The sequence below is a fragment of the Lissotriton helveticus genome, chromosome 4_1 (genome assembly GCF_964261635.1).
Source record: "Lissotriton helveticus chromosome 4_1, aLisHel1.1, whole genome shotgun sequence".
Classification (NCBI taxonomy): domain Eukaryota; kingdom Metazoa; phylum Chordata; class Amphibia; order Caudata; family Salamandridae; genus Lissotriton; species Lissotriton helveticus.
In genome coordinates, this window is record NC_136063.1 from 1,738,295,449 (window position 1) to 1,738,317,848 (window position 22,400).

The following is a 22,400-nucleotide window of genomic DNA, read 5'->3' on the forward strand; positions in this document are numbered from 1 at the left end:
AGACTCTCGCTACACGTGTCTAGTGGCAGGAATGAGTAGACCATACAGTCCTGCTTTTGCCTGGACATTCTAATATTTTGAAGCTTTTGGTTAAAAGTGCAGTGCTCAAAGTACCACAGTGCAAACAAAAGGAACCAAAACAATATAAGATACTCAGATCATGTGTGATAATATTTTGTGAGATAAAAAGTGCACATCTAGGCTTTTTTTGTTAGGCATTTGAGTGATTCTGTTTTAGTGGGTGAAATAAGTTATTATCCGGATAAATGATGTTAATAAAATACATAATTGGGATGTGTGCAGACAGAAAGACTGCATGGCATCTGTCCATTACATTTACCATCGTCATACTAGATGAGGATGGATGTGGTTCACGTTACACTGATGAGTACATTGCAGTGGCCTACATGTAAACAGCGTATAAACCAGTATTTTCTTGCTTCGACGTTTACTTACAAACTGTACTAATAGCATAGTAACTTTGCTAGTCCACCGTCAGGAACAGGTTTCCTCTGCCTCTCATTTCTATGTAACTTGACCAGTTTAAAGCAGTCAACATCTACTAAACTAGACCCAAGAGAAGCATACCACCTGCTATGAACGAGGGAGGGAGATGAGTGGAAAACTGACTTTATTCACAGTACAGCCACTTTGAGTACTTGGTTATGCCTTTTGGGCCATGCAATGCTCCAGCCGCCTTTCAACATTTTGTTAATGGCAGCTTTGTGATTTACTAAACATCTACATGGTAGTGAATGTTGATGATATCCAAATCCAGTCCAGTACTTTAGAGCATCATGTTCTTGTCTCTAAAGCCTTCACTCATTTCAATACACATGCTTCGTATGCCACAACAAAGGAATTTCTGTATCAAGTTCCCAGTTTTACATTTATGGAATTGGTACGGATTCTTTGAAAGTAAAGTAATGATGTAATGACCTTCTCCCAGATCTGTTAAATAAGTGCAAAAAACTCCAGTCGCGGACGGCATGGCTCACGTGTGGGGGTCGGACGCGGAGTTGCGTGGGGTGGGTGGAGGTGATGAGCGAGTGGTCGCGAGGGACAGGCGAGAGGTCGTGAGGGACGGGGGTCACGCGGGGAGGGGTTGAGTTTAAATAATAAAAAAATAATAATAAAACGTGCCTTTCCCTGGTCCAACGTCTTCACTGCTCGGTCTGCTCCTGCTTTCCTGCCTCCACAGGAACACGAAGCAGGCAACCTCCCTCCTCTCCCCTAAGCCAATCAGAATGCTGCAATGGCAGCATTGTGATTGGTTGGGAGGCTGATCATACAGGCGTCTATGGGGAGGCCATTTTCTCCATGTAGGCTGCATGCCGCCTACATGGAGAAAAGGGAGAGTGCGCATGACTGGTTTTGTCGGCCCCTGAGGGCCAACCAAACTATCAGGGCCCGCAGAATTTGGCAAGCCACTCCTCCCCTGCCCTCGAGCAGCCCGCCTACCTGCCCTCAACCAAATCCTTTGGCTTTCTCCAGTGCGAGAAAAAGAAATACCATTTTATGTTTCTTCTTCTCGCACTGTGAAAAAGCAGTGGGGCGACGCTCCTCCGGCCATATGGCGTTGCCGCCCCTGAACGGATCATGGGAGTCAACAATAATTATTTACAATCGATACAGGAGTTCTCCACCATTATTCATCCTATCATCTGGTCAATAAAGAAGGGGGTTCTACTGTTCAGGGCCAAAGAACAAGAACAACCCTTCCAGAAACAGAAAATTGCATTTACATCACCTCCAATTTTAAGACATCCTGAAGTTGTATTACCTTTTGTGGTTGACACACATGCATTTCCTTTGAGATTTTGACAATATTATCACAACAAAACCCTCAGACACAAGTCTTACACCAAGCAGCGTGCTTTTCATGGCCCCTTTTTGAAACTGAAAGAAACAATATTATCTATGATATAGAGTTGATCGCTATCCAGGAGGCATTTACACACTGGGTGCATTATGTAGAAAGATCCCATCACAAGATCACATCCTGGACTGAACACAAAATCTTGTTGCACGTCACATCCAGCCATGTCCTGCCTCAGCACAAAGAACTGCATACCCCTTGTAGTTAATCTGGAACAATGACAGGGAAGGCAGGATGCTTGGGGACCTCAAAGGAATTCTAAAAGTTTCTCCCACCTACCAGACCTCAGACACTACGTCATCAGTACACTTCTGTACCTGTGGATACACTGCCAGGAAGAAGGACTGTTGTGAAAGGACTGCCTCTCTGCTGGATAGCTGCTCTGAAGGAACTGTTGTCCTGCTGTGCTGACAAGCTACCTGCTGGCCTCTTGCCTGGGTGAGAAGGACTGGACCTGCATCTGTTGAACTCAGGACCCCAAAGTGGCTCAAAGGGCTAGTTGGCTGGCCTCCTGACTAGAGTCTCAGGGACAGAAGGCTCCAACAACCTTACTTCCAGCACCTGCCTCCGCCATGTTTGAGTTCTAGCCTGCCACCCCAGTCTTGGACCCTAGGAAGTAGGCCTGAAGATGCTCTGCCAGCCCACTTGTGGATCCAGAAAAACCAACACATCTCCCTCTGCGTGGCACTAACCCGAGCAGAACCGACGTATCACCTCTGTTGAGAGGGTTCTTCTGACACATAGAATTACACATCAACCCCAATTATGAATCGGAACTGTCGTATGAGCAAAGGTTCCCCGAAGAAAGCAGTCGCATCTATTGTTGATGGCAGACAAGAGTTATTGCATCCCAGTCTCACAGCTCCTCTGAACCTTCACATCACCTCGACAGCGTGACGCATTCTCGATGGCAGATTTCGTATCGCAAGCCCTCGCTAACGGAATCCTCAACGACGATGCATGACCTTGCATTGCAGCTTCACCACTCCTCAGAACCAATGCATTACCCCGACTGCGCAGCTCATCCTCATTGTGGGACCTCACAACACTCCTCAAACCAGTACATAAGGTACTGTTGCTCAGCGGGCCTAACTGGGTCCCTGTAGCAGTTCTGTGCTCCATGGCAGTCTGCCTGAACTTGTGGCTTTGTCCCAGGCCGGCGCAGCCAGATATCCACACTTTGCACTATGTGGTGCTAATTTCACAGAAACCTTCAATCGTGCATATCTCCAGTTCTCCTAAGTAGATTTTTGTTGTTTTGGTCTTCTTTTATATTTTCTAAATTTTTTATATTTAGGTCGAGCCAAGGCAGCGTGTATGCACTGTCTGTAAGACTTGTTGTATTCAGTAAAGGACTTTGCTCCCAGGTTGATGCTTTTCATTTGTTCAGTCCAGTGTCACTCTTCTTTGCTGCCTTGTAACTGGTTTAGGTACATGTAGAAGTGGTCGGAGTCTGATATTTTTGGAGTAACAAATATCTCAAAAAAACCACAAATTTTTAGGGAGTAACTTTAGCTTATATCTAAACCACAAATGTCACTCAAAATAGAAAAGGTTCATACATTCGGTGCATATTTTTATTTTTGCACATCTTAATTGTAGAATGAGTAAATTCAAAACATTAGAGTAGAAAATATTGCAATTGATTCATTGACAATATAAATCAACTTAAAGAAAGCACATTTATATACAATAGATACATTCAAGTATGTCAACGCGCTCACGGTGCACAGAAAGGAAAGTATTTAGAAGGGATGGGTGTGTGGGGGTAGAAGTGGGGACCGGGTAAAGGTGGTGTGACTAGGTTATAATCACAGTGAAAATTGAAGCCTTTACAGTCTATATACAGATCAATGGGTTCCAAGATACTCTCAAGCATAGGTTCCGTAACCATCCATTATTAAGTCCTATGCTTGGAAAGATAAAGAGTATAGGTGACAGCCGGAGGAGTTGGTTGAGACAGGCATGTCCTACGATTAAACAGAGATTAACGGATTTCTCCACGGACCGGCCGTTCTAGCTGGCCAAAGAATTTCACGATACTCAATCGGACATTGCTAAGTTCCCAGCTTAATATACTACATAGGAACCCTGGAAGGTCCCAAGTTCGAGGCCCAATCCGGGCCCCATACAAAGCGCTCCTGCTTCACCACGCGTCCTGATGAAGACCCCAGCCTGAGGTTTTGAACAACCCTTACCTTCAGGGGTCGAAACGTCGACAACCTATACTCTTTATCTTTCCAAGCATAGGACTTAATAATGGATGGTTACGGAACCTATGCTTGAGAGTATCTTGGAACCCATTGATCTGTATATAGACTGTAAAGGCTTCAATTTTCACTGTGATTATAACCTAGTCACACCACTTTTACCCGGTCCCCACTTCTACCCCCACACACCCATCCCTTCTAAATACTTTCCTTTCTGTGCACCGTGAGCGCGTTGACATACTTGAATGTATCTATTGTATATAAATGTGCTTTCTTTAAGTTGATTTATATTGTCAATGAATCAATTGCAATATTTTCTACTCTAATGTTTTGAATTTACTCATTCTACAATTAAGATGTGCAAAAATAAAAATATGCACCGAATGTATGAACCTTTTCTATTTTGAGTGACATTTGTGGTTTAGATATAAGCTAAAGTTACTCCCTAAAAATTTGTGTTTTTTTTGAGATATTTGTTACTCCAAAAATATCAGACTCCGACCACTTCTACATGTACCTGATTAACTGACCCAGGTCAGAGAGTTCTTAGGGTCCACCCCGTTGTAACTCACTTGTAACTGGTTTAGGCAGCGATACATCACTTCCGTTTTTCCCAGAGGAGCACAGGCCAAGAACAATCTACTTACACTTTGATTCCTTAGCTGTTGTTTGGGGGAACTCTGTTTTAATTGCTTCATGCTTGTGTTGGTGCGTGTTCAGCTTTGGTGCCCGTGTGCACCATCCCCCCACCATCACCTGCCCATTGCTGCTTATTTGTTCTTATTTGTGTTTGCAGTCTCTGCTGCAACGACTAGCTTCCAATTGTTGCAGACATTATACAAGTTTAAGCTTTAATTTTTTTTCTTGTATTTACAGCTGTACTGCAATCCTGTGTGTTTATTGCTTGTTTTATTTTTTTTCCTGCATGTGTTTGACACCTGTAGCCGTTCACCCAATCCTGTATGTGTTCACCCATTGCATCGCCATTTGAAATTCTTTTTCCATTTGCTATTGTTTAATCTTATTTCCTCTGATCAGCATTGTTTAATTGTATTTCTTCCGATCAGCATGTTTTTTGTAGGTACAGGGGAGCCTACGCCGAGGCTCGAACCTAGTTCACCAGTCCCAAAGTCGGCAGCTCTGTAAGTTATGCCACACCCTCTGAGTCACTACTTTGTTTGTTGAAAAATGGGTTAAATGAATTTCTCAGGCTAGACCTCTACAACGGTGCACTGGTAAAAGGGCCATGCGTGGAGTCAGCGCTGCTGCTGTAGAAGTCCTTCTCCTATGCCCATGCCCGTCCCACTGCACAGAGCCCGTCTCCCGCTCCTTCATTCTTTCAGCTTGTAACAGACCTGGGCTCAGAGGACCACTCTCTTCCCAAGAAGTCGTCAGTTCCCTGGCGTGCCCCTGCCCGGGACAGCTCCATAGGTCTCAGCCATAAAGACTGAGTAAGCAAAGAGCACTGCACAGGGCTGGTGGGCAGGAGGCCACTTGAAAGCTGAGGAGACATGCAGTTGTGGCAAGGGGGCGTGATGGGCATAGTGTTTTTAATTCAACTTTGTTTGCTGTTTCGTTTTTAGGTCTCGCGCCTAGCATTGCAGTGCACAGCAGTGCTCGCGCAGCAAGAGACCTCTTGTAGGGGGTTTCAAAATGGACCTAGGAATCGGACGTGCTCGTGCGTGTGCTTTTCCGTTTTGGCCCACGCTATCTGCCTTTGCGTGCATCTTTTTATCAAAGATAGCACGCAATTGGCCAAAGGAGGGCGCATTGCTCCGCCCATGGCCTATTGGTGTCTGTTACGCGCACCGCTGCCATGTGGTTTCAATTATCGTGCCCAGACACGGGCGCGATAATTAAAACCACATGGCTTGCTGTGGCGCGTGCGCGCGCACCACTCGCAGGTTTGTTCTTTTTTGGATCCATTTCACAGGGAAGCGCACAGCGCCCCCGTGGACATCCCCAGCCCAGGACAGAATGAAGAGCGGGACAGCGGCATTGCGCGCTGAGGTACTCAGTCAGTGCTCTTTTGATCGTCGCCGCAGGTTGTTTTTAAATGGTCGAGCTGTGCCTGGAAGGGTCGGGCTCTGTGTGTCCCGCGAATGGGATAATCATTAAAAGGAAAGGCTCCACCTTCTTCATCACGTAAGTAAGTAGTTTGTGTGTGGCGGGTGCGCACTGCACTGTTCACGCAGCTCCTATTCCGGGGTTAGCACTGTGAAGCATCCCAAACCCCCACTTGCTGACCTCATCGTGTGACCCTGTGGTGGCAATAATGTAGGCACCTTTACCATGCTTCTTTAGTTATCCGCGCAATTTTGCGTACCTCTTCGTCGTCTATTTCAACATGACCTGTATAACAAACCAAGGTAACAGCGTTAAATGGAAATATGGACCGCATGTTGTGAGGCATGATGCTCTGGGCACTTTAGGGGATGTGATAATGCAGTAACTAAATCAAGAGCGCTGTTTGGGTGTGTGGTTAAAAACGCAACACATTGGAGTCCCACCAATTAGATATTTGCATCAAAGAAAGGCAAACCTGGTCTCGCACCCAGGTCTGTAATTAAACAGACAGCAGTTGCATGCAACACATCCCACCAATTAGATAGTTGCATGAAAGAAAGGCAAACATGGTCTCGTACCCTGGTCTGTGTATTAAACAGACTGCAGACTGTCTGGTTGCCCGTAACCAGTGTGATTTTGTATGTTGCTGCTCTGTTGCTAGTCCTCCATTTTTATCGACACTGCATTTGTTTTTAGCCGGCATATTCAGTCAGCTCTCTTTTGCAGGTAAATAAATCCCCTTGGCATCCTTATTGTTCTACGACATAACAATGCATCATTTTCTTTCCTTACCCTTTTCCTCAGGAAATTGGTTGCTGCGCGTAATGCAACACCATTCGAAATTCTGCATTGTTTTAAGGCAATCCATATTAGCCAGGAAGCTCTTTAGTTAAGCAATGCTTCCTCAGTACGGCTGTTTTTACTCTGACATGTAAACTTGCATTTTTTCCAACTTTTTTGCACAGTCATACTTTTTATTTTTTTGCTTTTAATTCGTCTGTTCCATTACTGGTGTGAAAGGTGAGTTTGTTACCCTAATACAGAAACTTTGTTAAATTATGCTAAAAGGGGTGAATGTTGGTTTAAATAGCGCAAATTTGACCCGAAGGTATCGGAGAGCTTTACATGAGTGGCACTTGTATTACAGACGGATACGTTCATTTTTGTTTTTTTTGTTTTGTTAGCACGGGGACATTAAGTGATTCGATTCAATACACTTTAATTAATCAATACAATTAATTAAAATCATAAAAGGACACAGTATAAAATACAATATAAATACATTCAATCAATGGGTAAATACAATATAAAATCAATGACATTCATAAAATATAAAAGCCAAGTACCTCACATGATTTACATAGCAAATGGATGGTGCAAAAAACATAGCCAAATACAATGATCTACATTAGGACCTAGGACATCATAATTCCACGTTATTTAAAGATCTTAACTTATTCAGTCTTACTGCTGCCACCAAGTAGCTCCCAATATTAAAAATGACCCAAGCATTGTGCAACAATTGCAGGAAAATTAGAGCAGGTTTAACTTGACGTAACCCCGTACCCTTAAGTAATGGAATGATGTATTTTTTCCTTATTACTGAGTAGAGTTTGCAAAAAAACATGAAATGAATAGTGTCCTGGGTAGAACAATTGTCACAGTCACAGGCTAGAGCCTTGTCAGCAGTGCTCCAACCCTGGTTTATTCCTAATAAAAATGGAATTTGGTTAAACCTGAACCTTGTTAATAACCATCTGTGGAATGGTCTAGTGACTACCTTTAAATATAATTCTAAAGATTCTGGGGCAGCAATCAGAAAATCAATCAATCAATCAATCAGGTCATTTGTAGAGCGCACTACTCACCCGTAGGGTCTCAAGGCGCTGGGTTGGGGGGCGGGGGGGTGCCGTTACTGCTCGAACAGCCAGGTCTTGAGCTTCTTCCTGAAGGAGAGGTGGTCTTAGGTCAGGCGTAGGTCGGTCGGGAGTGAGTTCCAGGTCTTGGCGGCCAGGTAGGAGAAGGACCTTCCTCCTGTTGTCGCTCTTCGGATGCGGGGGACGGCGGCGAGGGCGTGGCTGGTTGATCTGAGGAGGCGCTTGGGAGTGTAGAAGTTGATCCGGTTGTTGAGGTAGCTCGGGCCTTGGTCGTGTATGGCTTTGTGCGCGTGGGTGAGGAGACGGAAGGTGATTCTCTTGTTGACCGGGAGCCAATGCAGATCTCTCAGGTGTCCGGAGATGTGGCTGCGTCGGGGGATGTCGAGGATGAGTCTGGCCGAGGCGTTCTGGATCCGCTGGAGTCTCTTCTGGAGCTTGGCGGTGGTTCCGGCGTAAAGGGCTCTTACTGTAGGTTTCAGCAATTCTTCAGCCTCCCGCTCCTATGTTCTTAAAGAGATGAAGTGCGTCTTAACCCAATTTATATCTCCTTTCAAGATGGAGTCCGGCCTTTCATAGATTTCTGGTCTTCCTGGCTTAAAAAATGCAGACTTGACACAGGAAAGCCATTTGATATCTTTACCCTTATCTAGGCTAATACAATCCCTCATGATTCGCTGGTTTAGAGTTAAATCCGGGTTAAGCCATATTTTTATCCATTGGATAAGGGGGGCCAGATTTATCAGATCTTCAACATACCCCATGCCTAATTCCTGGTGTACTGCAAAAGTGGCGGTAGATTGAGGGACCGAGAGAAGACGCCGAAATACCTTATTTTCGGCCCTTTGTATCTCAATCATAGGGGTATAACCCCAAGTAGCAGCACCGTAGGCGGTTAGTGCAATGCATTTTGCTTTATATATTTTTTAAATTGCCTTATATGGTTTTCCCCCTAAGCGATGGGTCAGGTTAAGCAGAGCAGAACCAGCACGAGTCAGAGCATTCCTTTTCGCAGTCTTTTGGCGGGCCCAGGAGCAGTTTTTATCGAATAAGACCCCCAGGTATGAAAATGCCACTACTCTTTGTAATTCGATCCCTTTGCAAAAGAATGCTCTTTGCTTCTTAGCATAGTGCCCCATAGTCATAACCTGGGATTTGGAGGAGTTAACCACCAAATCCAAAGAGGACATAAAATCTCCAAAGGAGTTCAGTAACCGTTGCAGACCAATGGGAGTACGGGCTAGCAAAACCGTGTCATCCGCGTATAGGAGTACCGGGATGGCGGTGCTACCTATACGCGGGACGTCTAGTGTGGCTGGAGACAATGTTGTTTCAAGGGCATTAATGTACAATGTAAAAAGGAGAGGGGCAAGGATACATCCTTGCCTCACCCCTCTCCCAGATTTAAAAAGTCTAGTACAAGTACTCCCTTGTGTCATTCTTACATTGGCATAAAGATCCTGATGTAGATCCGCCATGTAAAGCACCAGGCCAGAGTCGATCCCCATGTCCAATAGGATTGTCCACAGCCTTGACCTATTAACCAGATCAAAGGCTGTGGACAAATCCATAAAGGCGAGATGCATAGAGCCCTTCCTGGCTGCTGTATACTTATTGACTAAAAGATACAGGTTTAAGCACTGATCCACAGTACTTCTCCCTGATCTAAATCCATACTGTGTTTCCGCTAATAACCCCTATTCCATGACCCTATCATTTAATTTGGACAGTAAAACTTTCCCTAGAATTTTTACGGAGGAGTCGATAAGTGAAATTGGTCTATAACATCTCGGGTCCCCTCGTTGCCCTTTTTAAAAAATTGGTATGATGGTTGAGCGGGACCAAGAGGCGGGAAAACCATGATTTATTGTGGACTTAAAGACGTTTGTCAAAACTGAGGCCCATAATTTGGGGTCAACGTTAAATAAATCAGATGGGACCCCATCTGGTCCCGGTGCTTTATTTTCAGCAGTATCTAATATTGCCTTTTTCACATCCGCTTCCTGAAATAGATCCATAGAGGCGGATATACAATTCGCTGGTGGTATAAAGGGGTTAAAGTTATCATTGCTTGCATAAATGGACTCAAAGTGTTCCAGCCACTCGGTCTCAGTGATGTTCATTTCTAGTATCCAATTATCTTCCCCAGTTAGCAAGGGACTATTCACAATCGCCCAAAATTTGGCGCTATCTTTCAGGACAGCAGCAGATGTTAGGCTATCCCATGTTGCGTCTTTAATATCATTTTAACGGGTTTGGATTGTGTTTTTATATTCCTTTCTGAGTGTTGCAATGAGTACTTTGTCCCTAGGATGGGCTTTTAAAGCTGACTTTAAATTGCGATGAGCTTTTGAGCATTTAGTATCAAACCACCTATTCGTTATTTCTCTTCTAGGTTTGAGTGGGACTGTTAGTTCTGTTGCCACTTGTTTACAGATTGCCTCTAATGCTAGAATTGTCTCCTCTGGATGACTGGTGCCCGCCAAGCATTTCTAGAAATCTACTCCCATTTTGTCACAGAGACCATCCAGAAATGGCTCAGGAACTACTTTTGACCATTTCAACCGTCTGCCTTGATCTCTAGTGGCTAGGCTTAAGGTTCCCCCTATTGAATTTAGGTTATCTACTCTGGCAAAGCCTGCGTTCAATTTCAGATAGACCAGGTTATGGTCACTGAACAGGGACTCTGTAGCGTTATAGAAGATTACATAATCCAATAGTGTAGGGGTCAGAAAGATATAGTCAATTATTGAATTACTTTCCCTAGACTTAAAGGTTGCTATTCTTTCACCCTCTTTCAAAGAAAAAAGGTTTGTAAAGATTCTCGCCTGCCAAGAAATCCTCTAAAGCCACCCCCATCTGGTTATGTTCAAAGTGTGGAAATGCTACTGTGGACATACTGTGCTTGTCATTAGTTTGGCAGTTTAAATTGCAAAGATGTGTATTAAAATCTCCCATCAATATAATATCGATTAAAGTGGGAGATTAAGTGATTTGCCCATAATCCCAGGATGATGATCGTCCCTGTGGATACTCGAGCCCGGTTCCCCTGCGTCGAGGTCGACCGCTCTAGCCATTAGGCCACAGGATTGCCCTTGTCTGTTTTTGTTATGCCTTACCCCTTCTTTGCTGGTTGTTGCCTACATACTGATAATGATTTAGTGACCGAGAAAGTTGTGCCAAACTGCTGTCAAGGCTGTGTTAATAAATTTGCAAATGGCAAAGTTTCTCCCTTTTTATTGAATCATTGAATCATTTGGATAGACTTTTCATCCATGAGCAAATTATTACCGGATAACGGCCATGTTCATGTCTACTACGTCTTTGTACATGGGCTTGTCTGCCCGTATTAATTGTATAGTTGTTGCTTATTTGAGTGCTGCTTCTCATGACATTGGCTCCCCACCGTGAAGTATGATCATATGGAAACCGAAATGTGATTTTTGATTAACGTAGATTTTTATTTTTATTTTTCCAAACGCTAACATCGCCAACAGGCACCCATATAAGCAAGTCATGAATGTGTGTCTCTGAGATGTGATAATTCACCTATTTATCACCGCTTCACGTCGGTTATACTGCATCACACAAACATTCTTTTCCTGGCGTGATTCTATTTTTTGTTTTTGCTGCACGTGCTATGCCAATACTAGTCATATACATCATAGTTGTCCATCACAAAGGATTTAAAATCTTCCATAACTGGTTGTGAGTCAATGATTAATTTTCATTGTTATTTTTTTGGCCTGTTCTTGGCCTGTTCTTCGATAATTAAACATAATTAAGCCACCTTAACCTCCTTTTATTGTTGGTATTGTGTACTGTCGCTCAGGCACCTTAAGCTACAGCAGCTAGACAGACACAAACTTACTGTTTTCCTGTCGAATACTGAAGTAACACGCATTAGTAAATGCATTAGGTTTCGCCTGTGTGATTAATAATGAGCTGTTCTTTGTTGTAAGTTGTAGCTGGACCATTTTACTGCAAGCTGAAAGCCTTGGTAAATGATAACAAAAAGCAAATTTTAGGCTCGGTCTGCCATCACCTCATAAAGTAGTTTGTACTCCTCAACTGGACACTGTAAGTAAATAGCAATTGGGAATTCATTGGGGCAGTGAATACTGTCAACAATGCCTATTTAGCCTTGAGTACACAATTCATGAAAGCTTACGTGCGAAAGCAAGGCTATTTTTTTTTTATTTAAACATCATTAATTCTTTGAAGACATCTACAGTTCTTTGCTCTGCTGTGACAGTGTGTCTTAAAACTGGTGTAGTAAATAACTGATTCCACAGGGAATATAGATTGAGCCACGATTATGAAACGCACCTCTCCTGTGCGCATGGAAGTTTGTACAAAGCAGGCTATTTAAACAAGCATTTGCATGCAGTAGGTCTCACATTTGTTAAAAGTTAAAGCTGTTGACATTGAAAATGACAACGCTTTTTACTTTTACTTTTTTATACCAATGGCAATACCGCTTTGCAAATACAATTACTCCAAATAAAAAAATAAAAAGTAAAAAACATTGTCATTTTCAACGCCAACAGCTCTAACTTTAATAAATGCGAGACCTATTGCTTTCCAAATGCTTGTTATTCCCTCCCCATTGCTTGTTTTTAGGTCGAGGGACCGTTGCACTGCGAAGCAGTGAGGGCGGAATCCCGAAGATTTTATGTTTTGGAGTTAGGGGGCTTGGAACCCGCCTCTCTCCTCCATTGTGTTGAGTATCAACGGGGTATACCCTGAAAACTATCTGACCTGGGTCAAAGATTAGGTACGTGAAATATGGGTCAGTGTTTATTTATTTCAAAATGCAAATGCTTGGTTCAAAAAAACTCGAGTGTTCACCATCAATATAATTCATTGTTCATATTTAATCGTCATAAAATTGAGGGAGACTCAATACAAATCTTGTAGTTCCCAAATGTATGGCTCAAAACATTTGATTCGGAAAAACCAAAATACATCAATAACTTTTATCAATCAAAGTCATCTGAATTACATTAAAAGTGAGAGTGCTCTCAGTGAGTAAGAAAAGGGTATTAGGGTAAGATGGGGTGATGAGGTAAGTGGGGGACTGGGTAAAGGTGGTGTGACAATAACACAATCACAACGCAATTTGTAAAGACCTTTACAGTCTAGTGAGATCCATAGTTCCCTAGATCTCTACCAACATAGGCTAGAATTACTCAATTTTATTTGCTCCTATGTTGTGAGAGGGTTGTGTAGTCTACGTTTCGACCCCGCTAGGTACAAGGGTTGTTCTACACCTCATTCTGGCGTCTTCATCAGGACATTTTCTCTAATTCCCCCTCTGCCGCTGGGGTTATGCTGTGTTAGGTCTGATAGCGACGGGACACTCTTGTTTGAGTAGCTGATAAGTCCTGATAACATGATATAACATAACATAACATTTGAAGTTTGAGAGCACCTAAAAACAATAAATTGTATTCAATGTATAATCGTTTATGGTGAACATTAATTTTATAAAGGGGTAGCCACATGTAAGATACCTACTTCATTAGTGGCCGTCGAGTGACCGTCTGAGTTGGACCATCAATGGTTCCACTGTTACTGCTCAACCTGTAAGTATTTAAAAACCTTTAGTTTAGGCTTGTAGGACATCGCTGAATTGTCCTACATACATGGAGTAATGGAGAGCGGGAGACTTACTGGGGTGATTTCAAGGTACAACCGGGTATAAATCTCCAGGTTAGTATATGTGAAATCCGATTCTTGGTGTGCAATCCGCGGAGTAGTGGTTCCTCCACGGCGGGTTGCTGAAACAGTCAGATCCCGCGGGAGGGTCTGGGGGAGAGCAAAATATACGCCATGATTGGAGTTAAACAGGCTCACAGGGTATGTTGAGCAGTGGTCTGATAGCTGTGTCCTAACCCAAATGGATAACTCGACCGGGAGCGACATTAATAGACTCAGCCCGGTGCCCGAAGGCAACTTGAGGTTCCCATGGTGAAATTGTCCAATAATTACATAGGACACTTTGGCTAGTCCTGTGTTCTGTCTCTATTTCACCAATGAGCCAGGACTATAACAACGGTACGAATGGAAATAAAGGTCTACGTGTTAATAGGATACTTCATTGGTCCCGCGTTAGAGTTGTCTACTCATAGGAGGCGCCAAAGTGTTGACGTCACTCCGAATGCGTTTGTATTTATGACTTATTACACCCCAAAAGAGAAATACAGTTCCTGACATGATACCGCAAGTGTGCCGAATCTTAACAAGGGGACGCGCTAATACTGGAGAATGACCTTCTATGCATGCAACTGAAGGCAGGGACAAGACAGTCCATGTCCTTACCTTAAATCCTTCACCCTGGCTGCTCGTGTCAGGAAGTGCCGCCCGACTCATGCTCTATAAGAGGGCTGCTCCGCGAGGTGCAGGTGCTCGATGCTGCCTGGGGGCTCGACACGCCTGAGCCAATCAGAGGAAGGGCAGCACGCGAGGGCAAGGGAGCGTGGTAAAAGGAACCGTCTTGGAAAGGCGAGTCAACCGAATTGGTATAGTGCAATGAGATTACGTCCATGGTTTACCTCGCAGGGAGATGAATTAAAAGGCAATGCAAAGCATGACTCTGTCTATAATGGTGTGCTATAGCCAGTACTAAGAGTTAGACCGCACTAAACGTACTCATTAAATAATGTAGATCGCATAGTGGTGTGGATAACATGTGTTAGTTGTACTTAAAGTGCGGTGTTCAAGGATACTTTGGGGATCGTCTAGATGTCTCATGGACATTGACATATCTACAATAATACGAGTGCAGAAATACATTAGGTGAGCTTGATGCTGGATGTGATCCACCTTCCTTATGTACAGAAATACAGTCATGAATGGGTAGCAGTCTGATTAAAAATATTGTTAGTGGCACCACGAAGCACACACCTTTATTACAAAACAATAGCGATATCACATAGGTTCCTACTATATTTTAGTCAAATTAATACAATGGGATAATCTTTAGTATGTAGTGGCGTGTCGCACCCCATAAAGGTGTACATCATGGGATACATGTTGTTGTTTTAGCCAAAGTACATCTTCTAGCATAGACACGCATAGCGTACAGGTCACCATCATTTTGTACAGTCAGATGCATATCAATAACTTGTAGAGTCTATACACATTCCGGAATAAATTGCTCTTACTGAGATGGTAGTATCATAGATAAATAATAATGTAGGATATACTTTATTCTGGGTCTAGACCAGCCATCTGACCATAAGTGGCATCAAGTTCATTAAGTCCATTGCGAACAGTATCAAAGAGATGCATCCATTTGCATTCCCTAATGTTCATAATGGAGCTCAAGTTACCCCCCCGGGGGCCCAAGGTAATTTTCTCAATTATCACCCATTTCATGGATTCTGGTGTGTGGTTGCATGTTAGGTAGTGTTCTACTAAGGGAGCACCCGTAGTGTTACATCTAATCCTACTGCAATGTTGTAGTATGCGATTCTTTGCCTTTTGTTTGGTTTGTCCGCCATACATCAGGCCACATGGGCAAATGATAGCGTATATGACCTCACTGGTATTGCAGTTAGTAAACGATTTGAGAGTTATTGTCAGGTTAATGTGAGTGAGTGTTTTGATTTCTAGACATAAAGCACAGGCTTTGCAATTCCTGCACTTGTAATGTCCAATTGCCGCTGGTAACTTCGACGGCCACTAATGAAGTAGGTATCTTACATGTGGCTACCTCTTTATAAAATTAATGTTCACCATAAACGATTATACATTGAATACAATTTATTGTTTTTAGGTGCTCCCACACTTCAAATGTCCCGATGAAGACCCCAGAATGAGGTGTAGAACAACCCTTGTACCTAGCGGGGTCGAAACGTAGACTACACAACCCTCTCACAACATAGGAGCAAATCAAATTGAGTAATTGAGTAATTCTAGCCTATGTTGGTAGAGATCTAGGGAACTATGGATCTCACTAGACTGTAAAGATCTTTACAAATTGCGTTGTGATTGTGTAATTGTCACACCACCTTTACCCAGTCCCCCACTTACCTCATCGCCCCATCTTACCCTAATACCCTTTTCTTACTCACTTAGAGCACTCTCACTTTTAATGTAATTCAGATGACTTTGATTGATGAAAGTTATTGATGCATTTAGGTTTTTCCGAATCAAATGTTTTGAGCCATACATTTGGGAACTACACGATTTGTATTGAGTCTCCCTCAATTTTATGATGATTAAATATGAACAATGAATTATATTGATGGTGAACACTCGAGTTTTTTTGAACCAAGCATTTGCATTTTGAAATAAGTAAACACTGACACATATTTCACGTACCTCTCTCCTCCATTGGCTGGCTTCCTAAACGGAGGCGAGCCATTGGAGGAGAGGGACCTCACTCCATTAACGATTCAGAAAAGGGGGTGGTGATGAACAGAGTGTCTGAATTAAGCAGACCACTCTTACCCAGTCCAAAGATCAGGGCTTGATCCATCACCGTTATTTATCTCACTGCCCCATCCCAGCTCAGAACCTGGCTATATGCAAATTAGTCTGTGTTGGATCTAGCCCTGATCTCTTGACTTGGTGAGAGTACTCTGCTTAATTCAGAGACTCTGTCCATCACCACCCCTTGTTGTAACTCACTCCATTAAAGCCCCGTCTCTTTCGGATTCGAGGGCGTGTTTTTGGCGTTCTTTCACCCTGTGACGTCACCCGTCACTCAGAACGCCAAAAACACGCCCCCGATTCCGAAAATTTCGGAATTTGCGGCCGCCATTTTTTTTTCTTGTTTTTTTTTACCAGTGTCCATGTTATTCCTTCTTGATGATGCCCCTTGGTGGTTGCTCAAGGTCGGATGCTCAGGGCAGGACGTCCCTTCTTGCTTTGAACACAAGGTGGGCGTGCTGTCAGCCATCTGCCCGTTTTAGGGCAGACATCTCAAAGGTTTCTGTGGCGTGGGTGTGTGATCGTCGGTGTGTGCGGGTTGTATGAATGTGAGCCCGCGGGTGTGTGAGACCGTCGGTGCCTCTGGTGGAGTTTGAGCGCGTGCTTGAGTGCGTGTGGCACCGTGGCTCTCTGCTGGTGTGTGAGTGCATGCGAGCTTGCATGTGTCCGCACAGGTGTGTCTGATCGTGTATGTGTGTAAATAACGGTGTCCTTGGGTTTGGAGTGTGTGCTAGTGTGCGGTGTGTGCGAACAGGCGTGTGCGACCATCGTCGAGTGTGAGTGCGTCTGAGTGTGTGTATCTGTGTGTGAGTGTGAGAAAAAAAACACTCCGTAGGCACTGTGTGCTACTAAACAATTGGGAAATGAGCAGTCGGAGTTTCCTTATTAAGAAAGCAGGCTAGACTTTGCTGCTGCGTGATTTATGTGGGGGTGCGGCGTCTCACCTGTGCACCGTGGACGTGATCTTGGCCGGCTTACAGAACTGCACCATTACAGTACCGATCGCAGGTAGGTATTGCTGATTAATGGGTGTGCCTGGCTTGTGGACTGTACTGGCCCGCCGACAGTGCCCACAATAACGTGCTCTGGTCTCTTGGGGTGCCGCTGTTTCGGGCGGGGCGGCCTGTAGCCCGAACATGTGGTGTGCATTACAGCCTCTCGGTCATTTTACTGCCGCTAGCTGCCAGCCCTCCAGGGGGGTTAATTACAGGAAAGCCGTCTACAGATCAGCAGGCTGCAGAGTTTACATCCAGTTTAGGGGGGGCTTTCTCAGCACCGGCTGAAGAAATGCACGCACCCTGTGTCCTGGGGTATCTTGTGTATGTGGTGGTGGCAGGCTTGGCCTCAACGGTGGCTTCAGGAACTGCATAGATCTATGTGTTTTGCCGCAGGTATATGGTGTCCTCTCCACAGTAAAGAGGGACTTGACTATGCTGTGTCCCAGATGTAATTGGGAGTGTTCAAGTAGTGCCCCTCCCCAGTAGCCCCCCCTTACACTGGGGAGGGGGGGGCGTGCTGCACAAAGCCTCATCTGTTAGTGCTGCCGGTGTTTTGTAACCTCTACATTGCTAGCGGTAGCAGTCTCCGTTCCCGGTCACGTGTTGCTGTTCCTGTGGACGTCGAGGTTAGGTGGGGTCAACAACGTTTTCTCCTTTGCAGTGGTCCCAGTCCACGCTCTGCCACCTCACGGGCTGCATTTCACTCCTCAGAGCTACCCTGGGCTTGACTGCCGTTTTCCTTATTTACAGAATCAGAGGCGCACCAAGTCGTCTGATCCCCACTGGGTAGTGGGGACTGTCCTCTCGGTAAATGTTTGCAGATTAAAGTCTCCTCAAGTAATCCGGCCCAGGAGTGTTGACTGGTATGTTTCAGCCGGGTACCTCAGGTTGATGCTAGCCTTCTGCAGGTAGACCTTGTGGACTGAGCCGGATTCTCGCTTGATGTTTTTCAGCAGATAACGAAAACATTAAGCAGCCGCCGAAGCTTGCTGGTCCCGTCTTGTGGCCTGTGCGCACCATTACATGGCGTCAGAGGCTGGGATGTTACAGCCCGTCTCCCCGTACTAAGTTACCCCATACTGTAGGGAAAAAGTGCAGCGAATAGCAACCAGGTTGCAAAAGCAGCAGGTATCCTTTTCCAGAGGTTTCCCATCAGAAGGACATGGAGAATATAAACATGATCCATGGCTGTGTAGTTTTGGGAGTCAGAGACGCTGGCAATTTCTCGGAGTGCTTGGATGGGTCAACAATACACAGTCCGTCGAGAGACAACAAATGAACAACAAATGAAACAACAAATGCTGAAGTCCAGGGTACAAAGACTTGCTTCAAGACCTTGTTTCTGCAGAGTTTGTGTGACTAATGATGTGACAGAAGAACTGAAACAAGTCCTGTTGTGGCCACATGCTGTCGCGGCCAACAGCATTATTTAAGCATGCTCTTAGCATGTTCGTTACATGCATGCACTTTTTATTTCTCTAAAATTAGCATAACAGAGGACAGGATCAGTCGAAGAAGATTACGTAAAGAGTGGCGTCACTAGAAGGGATTTTCTTCTGGGGGTATGGGGGACGCAATGGACCACAGCCAGTACTAGTAGGGCCACCTTCAAATTGTAGTACTGAGGAGTGTGTGTGTGTGTATATATAGATATATGTGTGTGTGTCTGTGTGTGTACAGGGAAGTAGCCAGAATAAAATACCCCCCACTTTGAACCATTTGGCTTGACCATGAGTGAGTGAACGTGGGAAATGTGCATGACCAAATTTACCAAGGGTGGTTTGACGTAGTGGACTTTGTAGAGTATAATTTTTGAAGAATTTAGCAAAAAGCTTCACTTTTTGCGGGCATTTTTCGAGGAGTGCTAAAAAAAACCTCAGGATCTGCTCTCCGAGGTTGGCCTTCCACAGAGTTTTTTTGTGGGTCGCTGCTAAAACTCAATGGGTGGCTGAGCGTTTTACATAGAAATAACTCTGAGTGTGTAATGGAACATGATAAAAAAATCTAGTCCAATATATGTAAATTAACAGCAGCACGTTTAAGACTGCTGGGGATGATGTGACCCCCCTGGCTGCTGTGACAAGCCTTATACTACTTTTAGGTGGTAGTGCTTGCTCCCCTGCCCCCTGGCTGTGCTTGCTCCCCTGGCCCCTGGCTGTGCTTGCTCCCCTGCCCCCTGGCTGTGCTTTCTCTTGCTTCCCCTGGCTGTGCTTGCTCCCCTGCCCCCTGGCTGTGCTTGCTTCCCTGCCCCCTGGCTGTGCTTGCTTCCCTACCCCCTGGCTGTGCTTGCTCCCCTGCTGCCTGTCTGTGCTTGCTCCCCTGCTCCCTGGCTGTGCTTGCTCCCCTGCCCCCTGGCTGTGCTTGCTCCCCTGCCCCCTGGCTGTGCTTGCTCCCTTGCCCCCTGGCTGTGCTTGCTCCCTTGCCCCCTGGCTGTGCTTGCTCCCCTGCCCCCTGGCTGTGCTTGCTCCCCTGCTCCCTGGCTGTGCTTGCTTCCCTGCCCCCTGGCTGTGCTTGCTCCCCTGCCCCCTGGCTGTGCTTGCTCCCCTGCCTCCTGGCTGTGCTTGCTCCCCTGCCCCCTCGCTGTGCTTGCTCATCTGCCCCCTCGCTGTGCTTGCTCCCCTGCCCCCTGGCTGTGCTTGCTCCCCTGGCTGTGCTTGCTCCTCTGCCCCTGGCTGTGCTTGCTCCCCTGGCCCTTGGCTGTGCTTGTTCTTCTGCCCCCTGGCTGTGCCTGCTCTCCTGCCCCCTGGCTGTGCTTGCTCTCCTGTGTGTGTGTGTGGCTTTGGGTGTGTGTGTGGCTCTGGGTGTGTGTGTGGCTCTGTGTGTGTGTGTGGCTGTGTGTGTGTGGCTCTGTGTGGCTCTGTGTGTGTGTGGCTCTGTGTGGATAGCTTTTTTTGTAGGTGGCTCTATGTGTGGGTGGCTCTGTGGCTCTCTCTGAGGGTGGCTCTGTGTAGGTGGCTCTATGTGAATGACTCTGTGTGGGTGGCTCTGTGTGGGTGGCTCTGTATGTGTGTGTGGGTGGCTTTGTGTGTGTGGCTCTGTGTGGGTATAAATGCAATAGGTCATGCATTTGCAAGCGATTAAGCTATTGGCATTGTAAATGGCAATGCCATTTATTTAACGATTAAGCTATTGGCAATATAAATGACAATGCCATTTATTTATGATTTAAAAAAAAAATGTCATGAGCAATGCCAATAGCTCTACCTTTAATAATGCCGAGACCATTGCACTGTAAATGCTTGTTTTTTCTTTACCGGGGCTCCGGCTGCCTCGCTTCATGTTTGGCGTAAATCACCTCATCTCTCCTTGCCATCCCCCTCCCCCTCCCGCACGTCGTTCATGCTCCAAAAACCATGTAAATCTTTTCTTTTAACCCTCATTATTTGAACTGTTAAAGATGTCCACCCCAATGCACTTCTTGTCTTTGCAGGCACGTAACAATCTGTAGCTCGTTTACATCACTCTAATGCCTTTGGGATGATTTAGACTGGTATAAAAACTGCTAAAAAGGTGAAAGTAATTAAGTTATGAGAAAAACTTGTGTGAGGCTTTTATTATTGGATGGATGGAGGTGATGAATATTTCTTGTTTTGCTCTGTTAGAAATGTAACTCTTACCATCAATGCTTTATTCCTCTGGTACGCTATCCGGTTGTTAAATAGAGCTAACTGGCTCTATTTGAACCAAAACATAGGAATATTGTTTTAGCTATGCAGGACCATATAGAATACAGTGGGCTCTCCACTCCAATTTACCCTTCTGAGCTAATGTAGAAGCAATCTCATCTGTTTAGGACTTTTCATGAAACCATTAATTTCGGAGTAAGGCTGCCATGGGGTAGAACATTGATTTCTCAGAATTGCAGCTATACCATTAATTACACAGTAGAAATACTTCTCGTTGCAAATGCGTGTTCTAAATTGGTGTGGGATTTTTCTTGTGTTGTGTTTTTACTTTATTACTGTTTGAAGTGCTGCATAAAAATACTTTATACATTGCCTCTAAGTAAAGCCTGACTGCATTGTGCCAAGCTACCAGAGGTTGGAGCACAGGTTAATTTTGAGTTGACTTGTGCCTCACCCTGACAAGGATTGTGGGTGCTGCTTGACCAGGACTCACACTCCAGTCAACCAAGAACCCAATTACTCATAAAGTTCCATTATGTTTTCATTTTATTTTCTGCAATAAATTACTGTATTTGTCTTTATACATTTTATCATCTTTTAAGTATTATAACTTCTAGCATGATAACCTCTGCAGTGAGGTTTTGTATTTTAATTTTTACCTTGTTAGGTTGTGTTACTGATACTGCTTTAGATTCCAAACTCACTTTGAATACCTCTCAGACATGGAGAGTGGCCGATAGGCTCCAGACTGCTATAAAGAGTTCAACCTTGTGTAAAGGGGAAGCAAGCGTTCAAACAACGTAGGCACAGAGTAATCATTTCTGTTAGGTGTGTACTATTACTGTGGCACAGATGAATTATAAGAATGGGCAATAAAGTCTTTGGGGCCCATTAGGATGTAGGGCGGAACGCCACCGCCGCATGGCGGTGGCCATCCACCCTACATCCTTCCCCGCCAGCCACCCATTTACCCCCCACCATATTAGTATGGCGGGGGTACCGCAGCGGACGGGAAGACCGTCCGCCGCTTTTCCTCCACGGAAAAGGGTTTAATATGGTGGCGGTGTCTGCTAGACACCGAAATCCATATTAGAATGGGGGCGGAACCATGCCTTTCCGAGGCGGCAGAAAGGCATGCGGAATTCTCTTAGGGGGCTCGTTGCGGTTCCCCAGGGTATTAGGGGGGGTGGTGAGGTGCACATGGGGGGTACCTATGGTACCCCTCTGCATTGTCATGGACATGGTGGCAGGCACCTCGCGGTGCTTGTCACCTTGTGCATGACAATGCATACAGTACATTCCCA